At 46.3% G+C, this 13,958-nt stretch overlaps 1 protein-coding gene and 1 long non-coding RNA gene across 4 annotated transcripts in view; one reads left to right on the top strand and one right to left on the bottom strand.

Moving 5' to 3' along the window:
- LOC310669686 (uncharacterized protein) overlaps positions 1–13,958 on the bottom strand; it is a 151,335-nt gene that overhangs the window by 33,398 nt on the left and 103,979 nt on the right. The gene's annotated exons all lie outside the window — the stretch shown is intronic.
- LOC310669179 lies at positions 5,114–10,425 on the top strand. 2 transcript variants are annotated; one of them, XR_014507063.1, is made up of 4 exons: positions 5,114–5,250; positions 5,838–6,010; positions 6,425–6,484; positions 10,206–10,425. It is a non-coding gene; the product is annotated as an uncharacterized lncRNA (long non-coding RNA). The 2 variants fall into 2 exon arrangements; XR_014507064.1 differs by lacking the exon at positions 10,206–10,425 and having other exon boundaries at positions 6,425–6,812.

The raw sequence follows: 13,958 nt of genomic DNA on the forward strand, positions 1-13,958 counted from the left end.
AACACTGTCAATCTACTTTCCAATGAATAACGTCACAATTCATTACTAGCGGAGACAAATGCTCACATCATGGGTTGAAGGCGGGGCAGGTAGGACAAGAGATATCCTAGGGATGTGGGAGAAATTGTTTGCTATTAAATTTATTGTGACTTTTTAAAAACCAAAGCAATGCAAAGCGACTTACAAATGAACAGACTACCTCAGAAGGTGGTGGACTTTCCTTCAATGAAGGTTTTTAAACATAGGTTAGTTGGATGACCACTGCCAGGGACTCTTTAGCTGTGATTCCTGCATTGCCGGGGGTTAGACTAGATGACCCTTGTGCCCGTTCCAACCTGATGATTCTATGAAACCACATACATTGAAACCAGCATGAAAAAGACAATCCTGTTTTTTAAAGGCAGGATGAAAGCATCTGAGTCAGTCATAGAGGCCACAGATAATTTAAAAGCCAAAAGTCTTTTGCGTGGCACCAAAAGCTATCCCATGATGGTGCCAGCTGAGCCTCCCTGGATAGCATTCTGCAGGTGGGGAGCCACCAGTAAAAAACAAAAACAAAACTCTTCTCATGTCACCACCCTCTGGAATTCCTTATGGGGCTCAGATGTTCATCCCACTTCTGGAACAAAAGCAGGTCTCTCCTTTGAAATTCAAAATCCCCTAGAGATGGAAGAATCTGTCAATATGGCCACTCCCTTTCAGTGGCATAGCAGGGGGGCAGGGGGCTGTGTCCCTGGGTGCAAAATTCTGAGGAAGCACCCAGGCACCCCCATGCAGGTGGTGGCTTCCGTGAGGATCCCTCCGCCACCCCGGCAAAGGTGGCAGAACAGCCTGTCGGGGGACTGTCAGCGCCACCCCCCAGGCATGTCCTGGCTCCCTATCCTTCCCTGCTTGCCTGCCTTCTGCTGGGGGTGCTTCTGGGCTGCAGAGTCTGGCCTGGCCTCGCTGCCATGTCCTTGACAGAGGCCAGCAACCTTTGCTTTATTTTCCTGGTCTTGAAGTAATTTCCTTACATTTCATAGAGAAAGAATAATAGAATCATAGAGTTTTTAGAGTTGGAAGGGACCCTGAGGAGCATCTAGTCCAACCCCCCTGCAATGCAGAAATATGCAGCTGTCCCATACAGGGACTGAACCTTGTACAATCCATACAGGGAGTATCAGTACCATGCTCTAACCAACTGATCTATTTCTACAACAATATGTATATAAAATCTCATGAAAATTCATTGGCATTTCAGAGCAAATTTCTCCAAATACATACATTTTCGTATGGAATTTTGACTAATGCACACATTTTTGCAAGCAACCTCCCCTAATGCATGTTGTATGCTTTCTCCCTGAACACCTTCATTTTAATGCAAACTTTCCCTAACACACGCAGTTTTGTAACACCGGTTGGTTGGAGAACTGCACTGCAAAATTCAGTTATTTCATCGTCAATTTATTGAATTTATCTCAGGTTGGAATACCAGTTGCTGGAAGCCACAGGATGGGGAAGTACAGTGGTACCTCGGGTTACATACGCTTCAGGTTACATACGCTTCAGGTTACAGACTCTGTTAACCCAGAAATAGTGCTTCAGGTTAAGAACTTGGCTTCAGGATGAGAACAGAAATCGTGCTCCAGCAGTGCGGTGGCAGTGGGAGGCCCCATTAGCTAAAGTGGTGCTTCAGGTTAAGAACAGTTTCAGGTTAAGAACAGACCTCCGGAACGAATTAAATACTTAACCCAAGGTACCACTGTACTCTTCTGCTTGGCTCCTGCTTGCAGGCTTCCTACTGAGGCACCTGCATTGTGAGAATAGGATGCTGGACTAGAAAGGCCATTGGCCTGATTCAGCAGGGTTTTTCTGATATTCTTATCTTTCCCTTCAACCATCACGCCCCTAGGGAGCACAGCGAGGCAAACAGATCCACAATTTAGAATGAAAAACAAAGCAAAAGATCAAAACATTCTAAAAACAATGACAGACTTCAGAGCAATTTCAGTTAAAAATGTGTTTTTTTGCATTGAGCGATCCTAGAATTGCCAAGAACAGCCACCAAATGCTGGATAAGTGCAGATTCTGGAGGATGGCTGTGTTTTAATGCTTGTATTGTTTCAGATCAGAAACTGAATTTGATTGATTTGCCTTCAGTGCAACTGAATTTCTCCCCCATTCCGGAACTTGCCTGAATTTCCCGATGGAGATCTCCAACTAAAGAATGCCGAAGGAGATTTGTGCATTTGTGTAAGATATGTATGAAGACTGGAAATAATATCGGAAATGATGTATAATGATGCATTCTATTGGGGGAGCAGTTCTTGCAAAAAGTGCATATTTTAAGCAAAATTATGTACACATGCTGATGTATTCATTTATTTATTTTGCTGCATTTCTACCCCACACCTTTTTCTCCCTCCACAGAGCACAAGAAGGTGTACATGGTTCTTCCCTTCCTCATTTAATCCCCACAACAACCCTGTGAGGTACGTTAGGCTGAGAGGCAGGGACTGGCCCAAAGTCTCTCCCATGACTTCATGGCCAAACTGGGGATTTGAGCCCTGCTCTTCCAGATCTTAGTCTGACACTTTAGCCCCCACCCCACACTGGCTCACATTACAATGGGTGGCAATAAAATGCATGTGGACTTGAAAAGAAATTGCAAATGGAGCAAACTTAAGACTGCACAGTGGCAGATTTGTCCCTCTTTCCTTCACATTGGCCTTAGCTCACCTCTACAATCTGGTGGGGTGGGGGTTCAGGGCAGGCCCAGCCTGCCCAGGAGGCAAGGTGAAGCAATGTACAGCCTCAGGTTGACGGGCATGGGACCATTGGGAGGGTCTCCAGATACTGGCCCACAAGGAGTGCGCCGCTCGCCACTCACCACCTCCCCCTCCTTCCCTCCTTGCTTCCTCCTCTTCCTTAACCATCCCACCTTGCCAGGGTGTGTGTGTGTGTGTGGAATCAGTGGGAAAGTTGTCATCAGAGTGGGGGGGTCAACAGCAGGGGATGTCAACGTGGGGAGAAGTGGCCCTTTCTATTTTGCCTCAGTGGCAAAACACTCCAGTGTAGCCAAGAGGGGCTTTTGCTCCAAGTAGGGCTAGGAGATTGCAAAACAGTCAAGGCTGTCACTCTTCAGATACCTGCAAAGGTAAGAAGAGGGAGCAATCATGCAGCCTTGGTAATTGGTGACAAGATTACTCCTCTGAAGTGTAATGCTATGCAAAGTGCTTCCAACGCTCTGAAGTGTAATGTCAGTCGGGTATTATTATTTTGTAAATGCCAGGTATTCTTACTCTTTCTGTGGGTGGGTGGTGGAGGGGCGTTCTGGTTCTTTCGTTCCAGGGGCAGGGAGCCTATTATTTCAGACCAAGGGCCACATCTCCTTCTGAGCAGCCTTCTGGGGGCCATGTGCTGGCAGTGGGTGGGGCCTAGAGCTGCCACCTTTGTTCTGGCAAAACATAGGACAGGGTGTGGCAGGATGGTTTGGGGGGGATATTTTTTTCATTTCGTGCTGAAGTGACTTCAAAGCAATCTATTGCAATCTATTGTACCCTAACAGGATGGCCTCTCTGGAATTTGTCACACATGCACATGCACACACACATGCACGTGAATTTTTAAATCTATCTGTGCTTGGTTACCCCAGAGCTTAAATACATGACCTTTCACACACTCTTTCACACAGATGCATTTGGAGAGAATCCCTAACTTGGCCTAGAGACAGAAAGGGAGGAGCAGAAATAAAAGACAATCAGTATCCTGTATTGAATACAGGATGTAGCAGTCTACATTGAAATATGGATGATCTTGCAACCCTAGCACTGGGGCTAGGGGCAAAAATGGGCAGAGCACTGAATACAAATGTTACCTTTGCACATTTGGTTTGTTTTTACACACACTCACCCACCCTTCTCTATGCTCCATCCAGTGAGTCAAGCAGCATTATCCGAGTTCAAGGACACATTTACAGCCAGGCAATAACACTCAAGGAGGATGTGGGGCAGGGCTAGTGAGGGGTTTGGCTGGTGGAAAAGGGGGCGTGACCTAGAGAGGCTACCAAGGGCCACAAAATAAATGAGATTTGTTTGGTATGATCCCTCCTTCCATTGGTTTCCTGGGGCTCCAGGGCCTCTGTGGTTATGCACCCATCCCCTCACTTCTGCCATGGACACCTCTACATCATGAGAACCAGTGTGGTGTAGTTGTTAAGAGTGTTGGGCAAGAACCTGGAAGCCTAGGGATAAAATCCCCACTTAGCCATGAAGCCCACTGGGTGACCATGGGCCAGCCACTGCCTCTTAGCTTACCCTACCTCACAGGGGGGGGGGGATTAAATGGGGTGGGGGTGGGGGAGAGAACCATGTACAGCATCTTCAGCTCCTTGGAGAAAAAGTGGGATATAAATTCAGCAAAATAATAATAATAATAATAATAATAATAATACTTTCTGGTTGAGAGTTAGGGTGGAACAGCCACTATTTATTTGAGAAGAGAGTCACAAGATCCCTGGTTCAAACTTTAGCTTCCCCAAATAAAAGAATAGGCAGTATTTCCCCCTGAGCTCCCAGCTTACAACATGGAGGGATAATCATCACACTCACTGACCTACCTTGCAGGGTGGTTGTGAACCTTACCAAAACAATACCTACATCTATTCATCTATAGAAATATCTATATACACTGGTACCTCAGGTTACATACGCTTCAGGTTACAGACTCCGCTAACCCAGAAATAGTACCTCAGGTTAAGAACTTTGCTTCAGGATGAGAACAGAAATCGTGCATTGGCGGCGCAGCAGCAGCAGGAGGCCCCATTAGCTAAAGTGGTGCATCAGGTTAAGAACAGTTTCAGGTTACGAACAGACCTCCAGAACGAATTAAGTTCTTAACCCGAAGTACCACTGTACCTCTATGTCTATCTCATACACACACACACACACACAGAGAGAGAGAGAGAGAGAGAGCGAGAGAGAGAGGTCTTGGCTTGCAGGGCGGGGGTTTAACCTTCCTCCCCCTCACAGGGGATTTAAACACACACCTCACTTAATGGATGAATGAACTGACGAGTGAACAAACACAGAAGCGTCACAGAGCAGAAACGCTAGACTTGCCCATCCTGCCGCGATAATGACTACAAATCCCAGGAGCCTTTGGGAGCCGTGACAGTCAGACTAGTGCAAAACCGATATGTAGACAAGTATCTTTTTTAAAATGAAAATAAGGTGGAAGTAACTTTGGGATTCTGCCAAATAAACACTGCAGGTGGATCAAATGCTTAGCAAGATGAGGATGAAGCTGAAGGGTAGAGGCGGCTGGCAGTGAGGGGTGGGGGAGAGACTCTGCCTAAATCAGATTATGCAAAAGGCTTGCTTGGAGTAGAGGGATGGAGGATAGGAATTCTTGAGGGGCGGAACGGCAGGGCCAAAAGGACAAGCGGCAAAATGAAATTAAGCAAAAACGAAGAGTTATGCTTGGCATGTCAGTTGCTGGGTGGATGGCGGGGGGGAAGCCATGAGAGCTAAATCTATTAGCTGGCAGAGCAGTCTCCTATGGGAAACTCCCAGCGGGAAAATGCTGGTAACTTGAGACACTGAAAGGGAACCTTGACAAAAAGTTCAGCAGTGGCACTGACTCCCTCGGGACGCTGTGGGCCCTCCTTCATTGGAGTGTTTTAAGTAGATGTTGGATGGCTACCTGTTGGGGATTCTTTGGCTGCAATCCCTACATAGAATCAATTCTGTGATTCTATGACCTTGGAAAGCGGTGGCCTCTCCTTCACTGGAGGTTTTTAAAGGGAGGTGAGATAGCCATCTGCCAGGGATTCTTTAGCTGTGGTTCATGCTTTGCAGGGGGTTGGACTAGATGACCCTTCCAACTCTACAAGCTCTATTATTCGGATCCCTGGCACTTTGCTGGGAGCCACCCAGAGGAGCCACTCCATCCCAGGAGACAGTGGATCAGAGGCTGGAAGGTGTAATGGAGGTGAACGGGGTGCTTTGCAGGAGAGGCTGTTCAGAAGCAGGTAAGGACACTTTAGCCTTTGTGCCACTGAGAAGAAAGGACTGACTGACCAGCTGCTGAAAAGGCCTCATTATCAGGCTATCTAGAAGCTTGCACAGGGACAATGGGCTCTATTCTTTATTTTTTATTTTTAAAAAAATCTTTTTTTAAGAAAAGGGGAAGAGAATAGCAGGGAGAGAGAACAGAAAGGGACAGGCTCCCCTGCCTGAGCAAACTAGGACCTTTCTCCTGCTTCTTGCCAGCTGCAATCATTACTAGTGGGCCACCTCCTACCCTTCCAAGCCTCTGCCCTGGCCATGAAAGTGTCCCATCTATAGTTAATGATAGCAAATAGGTTGCCGTTCTAAGAAGAAAAAGAAATGGCAATGATTTTTTTTTCTTAATGCAACCAACCTCTCTTGCTTGTGCATGGCAGAAAGAAAGAAAAGTGGAGGAGGAAGGGGGAATTGAAGAGCAAAGATCTGCCTGCCTGCGGGTAGGTTAGCCAGAGCTCCAGGTCTTTTTTCTTTTCGTCTTGTGAATAATTTTTATTTCATTCGATAACGTATATAAAAAGCAGAGAGAACAGCTGTAGCAACAGATGAAAATTAAAAGATGGAATACAAAAACCATAAAATTGTAGAATGAGTCCGGTTGCATGGAGGCGGAAAATAACAAAAGCCCAAGTAAAGAATATCAGCATTATTCTGATTATCAAGGATAGTGTTCCGTCTCTGCCAGGATTGTGATGAGGGTCATCTTGAAAATGATGGTTTCGCTGTACATGTAACGAAGGAGTGCCAAATCATATAATAATAATAAAAAATGCCTGGAGGTTCTAGTCCCTGTCAAAATCTCAAAGGATGCATAATTTTCTCCATTATAACCACATTCCAGGGTGAGTGGTACCAATATTTTGGGCTTTTTTCCATTACCACTCAACTTGCCAGTATTGTTCATAAGACTTTCAGGTCCTACCTGAATTCTCCTGCTAGGGGGCTTGAAAATACAGGTGGGTGAGAGGGCCCTTAACAATTAAAAAAAATTATTAAGAGGACTGTGCATGCAGCTTGCAAGCCTTAGCTTGGCTTCAAATTATAGAACAGACCTTTGGGAGGGGACGGGGCTGCCCTCCTCCTCTCTCCCATTCACATGCACTGCCTTTCCCCTGTGATTGAGGGTGCCAGGCTATGCAATGTCAGCAAGCCCCATGGCACGTTGATGTCACTTGTGCATGCCACAGAGCATGCTGACATGTCGTGTGGACGCCCTCTGGCTTGCACATGTGATGTTAGCACGCCCTGCGGCATGTGCACACAGCTGACACAGAACTTTGGGGGGGGGGGTCCAGCCCCTTCATTGAAAATATTTGGGGAGCCCTGGCCCCCCAATCCCTACTTGCCATGCCTGCTCACAGTTAACCTCCATCTCCAGGGGCCTCCCCCATGACATCACTTGGGTCCCCATGCATGACCACCAGAGATTGTTCCTAGCTCTCAGGTTTGGGCCCTGGAATCGTGGGGTCTGGGATGCTGTTGACCTGGCAACCCTACCTGTGGGTGTTGCTGGGGGGAGAGAAAGCTTGGATCTGGGCAGTTTGGAAGATGCCCCTCTTGTAAGGCATGGGTAGGCAAATTAAGGCCCCCGGGCCGGATCAGGCCAAATCACCTTCTAAATCTGGCCTATGGGCAGTCCGGGAATCAGCGTGTTTTTACATTAGTAGAATGTGTGCTTTTATTAAAAATGCATCTCTGGGTTATTTGTGGGGCATAGGAATTCGTTCAATTTCCCCCTCCCCCCAAAAAATATAGTCCGGCCTCCCACAAGGTCTGAGGGACAGTGGACCAGCCCCCTGCTGAAAAAGGTTGCCTACCCCTGCTGTAAGGGGATATTGCTTTGAGTAATCCTTCACATGGAGGATTACTGTAAAACAGAGACAGGGTACATCCAATGTGGCCCTCTGGATCTCTCTTTGACACTCTTATTATTCTCCTTAGACCACATTCCCAAGTCCTTCACAGTAATCGGTGCTGCTACAGACACAACGTAATCCTATACCCTCCAGCATTTGTCTGATGAAAATAGGGACGTCCCATTTCATAATGATAATTTTACTATTTATACCCCACACATCTTACTGGGTTGCCCCAGCCACTCCGGGCAGGCTTCCAACATATATAAAAACATAATGAAACATTAAACATTAAAAAAAACACCCTTCCCTATACAGGATTGCCTTTAGATGGCTAAGGAGTCGGATAACTCCATACTGTCCAACATTTCTCCAATGAAAATAGGGGCATCCTAAGGAAAAGTGGGACATTCTGGGATCAAATCAGAAACTGGGATGGCTTCTCTAAATCAGGGACATCCCTGGAAAATAGGGACAATTGGACGGTCTGTAATTCTCATTCAGCATTGTAAGGAATTGATCTTTTAATGTGGCAGAACCCACAACTTTGAAACTCCCTGCCTATTAACTCTGAGGAGTCCATGAGCCAATCATTGATGTCTGGAAGTAGAGAGGTCTCATTGGAGATCAGGGAAGGAGATGCAAGTTCTGGGGCCTGCAGTTCTAAATGGGATGGGCCAGGCAGTGGATCCATCTGCTCCTCAGGGCTGTTGTTGTCAGAGGACTCTGCCTCTGATGATTCCTGGTATGGGGACTACCACCCAAGTCCCTACAATTATCACCACTAGCTGTGAAAACCTTGTTTCCTCCATTGCAATTGTTGGCATATGCAGTAAAAGTAATTAGGAGTCCCAATGCAAATTAGATTTGTTTTCTTTCTTTCTTTTTTAAAAAGCAATGACAACAGCCAATGTCTGTTGCAAGAGATTAATTCTGTGGCTTAATTGAAAGTGCAAGAGCAAAACAGAGGGGGGGAGGGGGGAAGGAGGGGAAATGAAATATCTCTGAGTGTGAAGGACCAGCTTCTTCCTAAACTTCATTCATCTTTCTTGATTCCTAAAAGGGTTTCTGCAGCCACAGCTAAGTCAACCAAGACTATATCCTTCAGATAAATCAGGTAACCATTTACTGTCAATGTTGTGTCTGGTGACCGTGTTGCTTGGTTGCTTATGCCTGCTGTGTTGCTCATAAGCCTTTTTGTTGAGGGTGTGACTTCTGTGCCGTAAGTGGTTACAATTAATTGAGCAAAGAAGGTGGGGCAAATGGAAACACTAGGAATCCCCAAACTGGGTATTGAGGGGGCAGACAGGAAATACCTGCCCCACCCTCCAATGCACACACCTGGGTTTTCTGAACATCCCCCCCTGCAGCGGACAGCCTAGTGGGGAACATAAGATTGTGAGAAAAGCCTGGCTGCTGGATCCTGTGGCTTCCAGCAGCTAGTATTGCTGCCTCCAGCTGTGGTGGCAGAGCAAAGCCACCATGGTTAGTAGACATTAATAGCCCTCTCATCCACGTTTTTTTCTAATCCTCTTTTAAAGCTATCTAAGTTGGTAGCTGTCACTGCCTCCTGCAGGAGTGAGTTCCATGCGGTTTAACCATGCACTGTAAGCTGTACACTCTTTTATCTCTCCTAAATTTTCCAGGATTCACCTTCACAGGATGTTCATGTGTTATGCGGGATGCCCATTAGTGTTATGAGAGAGGGAGAAAAAACTTTCCTCTATCCGTTTTCTCCATGTCTTGCATAATTTTACAAACTTCTTTCATGTCGTCGTTTGCTTGTCTTTTCTCTAAGCTGCCTTTTATTCATCCTGGATCTTGCAACAGGGGATGTTCACGAGTTCTAGTCCTATGAGAGAAAGAGAAAAACATATCTCTATCTGTTCTCTCCATAACATGTAAGACCCTTTTCTAAAATGCCTCTGCATGCTTTTAAAGAAGGCCTGAAGTCTCTGTTGCTTTGGCACTTGGGGATAGAATGGGGGAGGGGGATGGACAAAAAACCACCCTGCAAATCAACCGGAGAGAAACTGACCTCCACTAGGCAGTTGCAATAAATAGCACCTTAAAAGGGTCCACCAGTATTGTTGTGCACACCATATATCATATAAATCAATGATGGGCCTTCAGTCCTCATAAAGGGAAAGCTGTCCACTTGTCACTGCCCCACTTCATTACTGAGCTGACGGTACAACAGTTTTCCTGTGTCCTTCTCCAGAACGCTTGCAGTGTCTCCTTGAATCTTGCCGAGAGGATGTCAAAATCCCTTAAGCAGCTCCGTTCCATTTTGTCTCCCTTATAGGAAGAACCTCTGCAGGAGGCTTATTTTTAAACCCTCCAATCTTTTAGACAAACATTTAGGCAGTTGGTGCAGTACATCAAGGGAAGAAAAGATGCGGCCGTCTAATGAGTCAGACCACAGGTCCATCTGAGCTCCGTATTAACTACAATGACTGGCCAAGGCTCTCCAGGGTTTTCAGGTGGAGATCTTTTCCAACCCTGCCTGGAGATGCCATTGCATCTGGGATCTTCTGCATGCAAAACAGATCCTCTGCCCCTGAGCTAAGGACCTTACCCTCAAAACAAAGTAAGCTTCTAGTCCTCAGTTTTTAAAATAAAGGGTAGAATGATATAGGGAGCTGGCTTATGTCAAGTTAGACAATTGGTCTATATTGTTCTGCATTGTCTCTACTGGCTGGCAGTCATTTTCCTGGATTTCAGATAAGGAGTCTCCCCCCCAACTCTACCTGAAGATGCTGGAGTGGGGGGCAGGAATCAAACCTGGTGCTCTACCTTTGCCCCCAGATCTAGTAGTAATATAGTTTTGAAGGCATTATTAAAATCTTTCTTAAAGGCCAAATAGGGACAGTATGTTACCAGTGACCGTAAGTGTCTGCCATAAGAACCTAAGACCCTGATGCATAAATGGCCCATGTAGTCCAGCGCCCTGTTTTCACTGTGGCCAACCAGATGCCTCTTCTGGAAAACCCACAAGCAGGACCAGAACACAAGATCATTTTCCTCTTCTGTGGTTTCCAGCAACTTTTATAAGGAAGCATTTCTTCCTCGAGTTGTGGAGACAGAGCACAGTCACTTGCTCAGTCTTCTTTCCATGTTCTGTAGAGTGTCAGACCAGGAACTGGGAGACCAAGATTCAAGTCCTCACTTGGCCATGAAGCTCAGTGTGTATGGCCTTGGGGCCAGTCACTGCCTCTCAGCCTAACCTACCTCACAGGGCTGTTGTGGGGGATTAAATGAGGAGAGGAAGAAGAACCAAGACACCACTTGGAGCAAGACATAAATAAAACAAAGAAATATTTTGATAAACAGAGACACTTGATGTAGAATGGGATCCTGAAGAACAAGACACACCTGGTTTCCCCTAAATTAACAAGAACCATTTTGATTCCTGCAGCAGCCCAGCTGCTACTGCATCCCCCTCTCTTAATTCCTCCAACCTGCCCCCCCCTTTCCTGAGGATGAAGGCAGATGCACTTGCAAGCAGCTAACACATGCAGATTCCCCCGGCTTCCACCTGGGACTGTTCAAAGCCAATTTTTTTTTTGCAAAAACAATGGATTACCCAGCGTTTCAATCAATATTCTTCTGTGGTAGAACGAAAGAGAGAGAAAGAATGAGGGAGAGCTGGAGGCTTGGAGACAAGAAAAAAATAACATTTGTGTTTGTGTGTGTGCGTGCGCGTGTGATGAGAACCAGGAGGGAGCAAGAGAATAAAGATGTAGGGTTGTTGATCACTGAAAAAAACGGGTTTTGTTTTCCTGTTGTTATAACAGTGATGTGTGTTCTCCCATCAAATTAAGTGCTGGGGGACAGGTTCCCCAAGGAACTTGGTGAATTCTGTCCCCTCCATAGGCCCCTCCATTGCCTATAGATGGGTCTCTTGCTTCCCACCTCAAGGAATCCAGCGAACACTGCCCCACCCCATTCCACTTGCCATTAATTGGAATTCAACAGAACACACATAAAACTGGAATGAGAGCAAGAGAGAGCCATATGGCACACAACCCCAGAGCAGTGAGAATTGTGTTCTTTTCCTAGGTGTTCGCTTAACCTTCCCCCCTCTTTTCCCTTTGTGTTCAATCTGAGCACCTCCTTTGGGTGGGCTAATGAAGATTCGAGGATGAGTAAAGGAACCCCTTGAACAACAGGGGGCAGTGGGTACAGGTGTGAGTACAAAAAGGGACCTTTGAGGAGAGTTGATGCATACATCCAGGCCAGGGATGAACCTTATTTTGGCACTGGGTCAACAGGTTAAGAGGCCCAGAAATATTGGGAAGGCGTTCAAATGGAGCAGGACCAACAGGAGGCCTAGGTGGAATTTAGGAATTGGGCATCATAACACATCATCCGAAGTCCCCAGCAAGATGTCCTTGTAATAGTTCTGATACATGGGCTCTTCAGAAGAATGCCCCTTGTGCTAAGGTTTAGCTCAGGGTCTCATAATATGTAAGAAAGATCTGCTGGATCAGGTCAGGGGGGACTCATCCAGTCCAGCATCCTGTCCTCGCAGTTGCCAGCCAGATGCCCCAATGGGAAGCCCACAAGCAGGACCTGAGCATGACAGCAACTCTCACCACTTGTGATTCCCAGCAACTGGTATTTGGTGGTAGACTGCCCCTGGGCATGGAGGTTCTGCTGGATTGGCCCATTATGAAAAGCACCTTCTAACTCTATGGTGCCGAGTGGACACAGCAAAGGAACTGGTGGAGTGGTGGCCACCTGGAACCTCAGATGGCTTTCCCTGGCCTTAAGTTCCTATCACAATCAATTCACAGGAGGGAGGAAAAGACCTGCAGAGTTCCAACACACAAGCCCAGATGTTGTGAACTAAAAAGCATTCGTCTTGATTTTTGATCCTCGGTAATGAAGGGACTGGATCAGTGTTTTTGTCTGGGAGGGCTTTCCCCCTCCCACCCTCATGTTTTCCATTCTCTTCTGCTTCGAATGAAGCTCACGAGGCTGTTTTGCATGCAAGGCTTCTGTCAGCTGCTCTACACTAGGGTCTAAGATCTTAGAAAGAGCTGCCCTTTCATTATTAATATTATTATGATGTCTGATGAGGTGTGTGTGTGCGGTGGCTGTTTGGTGGCTGTAATGGCATGTTTCCAAGAGAAGCGTGTTCCCCAGCCCTGGGTGGGGGTGGGGGCCGGTGTGGATCTCAAAGCAGAAGGCACTGTTGTTTTTGCATCTCTCCTTTCTTCCAGTATCATATATGCACAGCAGGAATATTGGGAAGGACAAGTACATTTGATCTAGGGCAGATTAATGCCTCTGGGCTGTATCCAGAAAAATATGAACCACCGAAATTAATGAATTAAGTTAGTAACACCCATTATTTTCAGTGGGCCTACTCCGAGAAGTACTAGCATAAAATAAATGATTCCACCCCCCCACCCAGTACACAGTTAAACTATGGAACTCACTTCTTCAGGAAGCCGTGATGGCTATCAACCTAGATGGCTTTAAAAGAAGATTAGACAAATTCAAAGAGGACAAGGCTATTAATGGCTACTGGATGTGATGGCTTTGCTCTGCTTCCACAGATAGACGCAGGAATGCTTCTGAATACCAATTGCTGGAAACCACAGGAGGAGAGAGGGCTCTTGTGCTCAGGTCTTGCTTGTGGGTTTTCAACATAAGTTATCTGATCTGATCTGAATCGTCCAACATTCAGCTTAATTGGATGTCCATGCGTTCTAGATTAATGAGAGAAGGAGAATTTTTTTCCTCTGCCCACTTTCTCCTCGCCATGAATATTTTATAAACTTCTATCATGTCACCTCTTACCTTTTCTCTAAACTAAAAAGGCCCAAGTGCTGCAAACGTTCCTCATAGGGGGGTTGCTCCATCCACTTGATCATTTGGTTGGCCCTTCCTGGGCCTTTTCAGACTCTACAATTTCCATTTTGAGGTGAGGCAACCAGAACTGTACACAACATCCTAAATGTGGTTGCACCATAGATTTCTCCCCCATCCCAGAGAAATGTTGCATAACGGTTCCCCATTGCCAATTTCTCTGCCAGAAAGAGTGGAG

The sequence above is a fragment of the Podarcis tiliguerta genome (assembly GCF_965153285.1).
Source record: "Podarcis tiliguerta genome assembly, chromosome: Z".
Classification (NCBI taxonomy): Eukaryota; Metazoa; Chordata; class Lepidosauria; order Squamata; family Lacertidae; genus Podarcis; species Podarcis tiliguerta.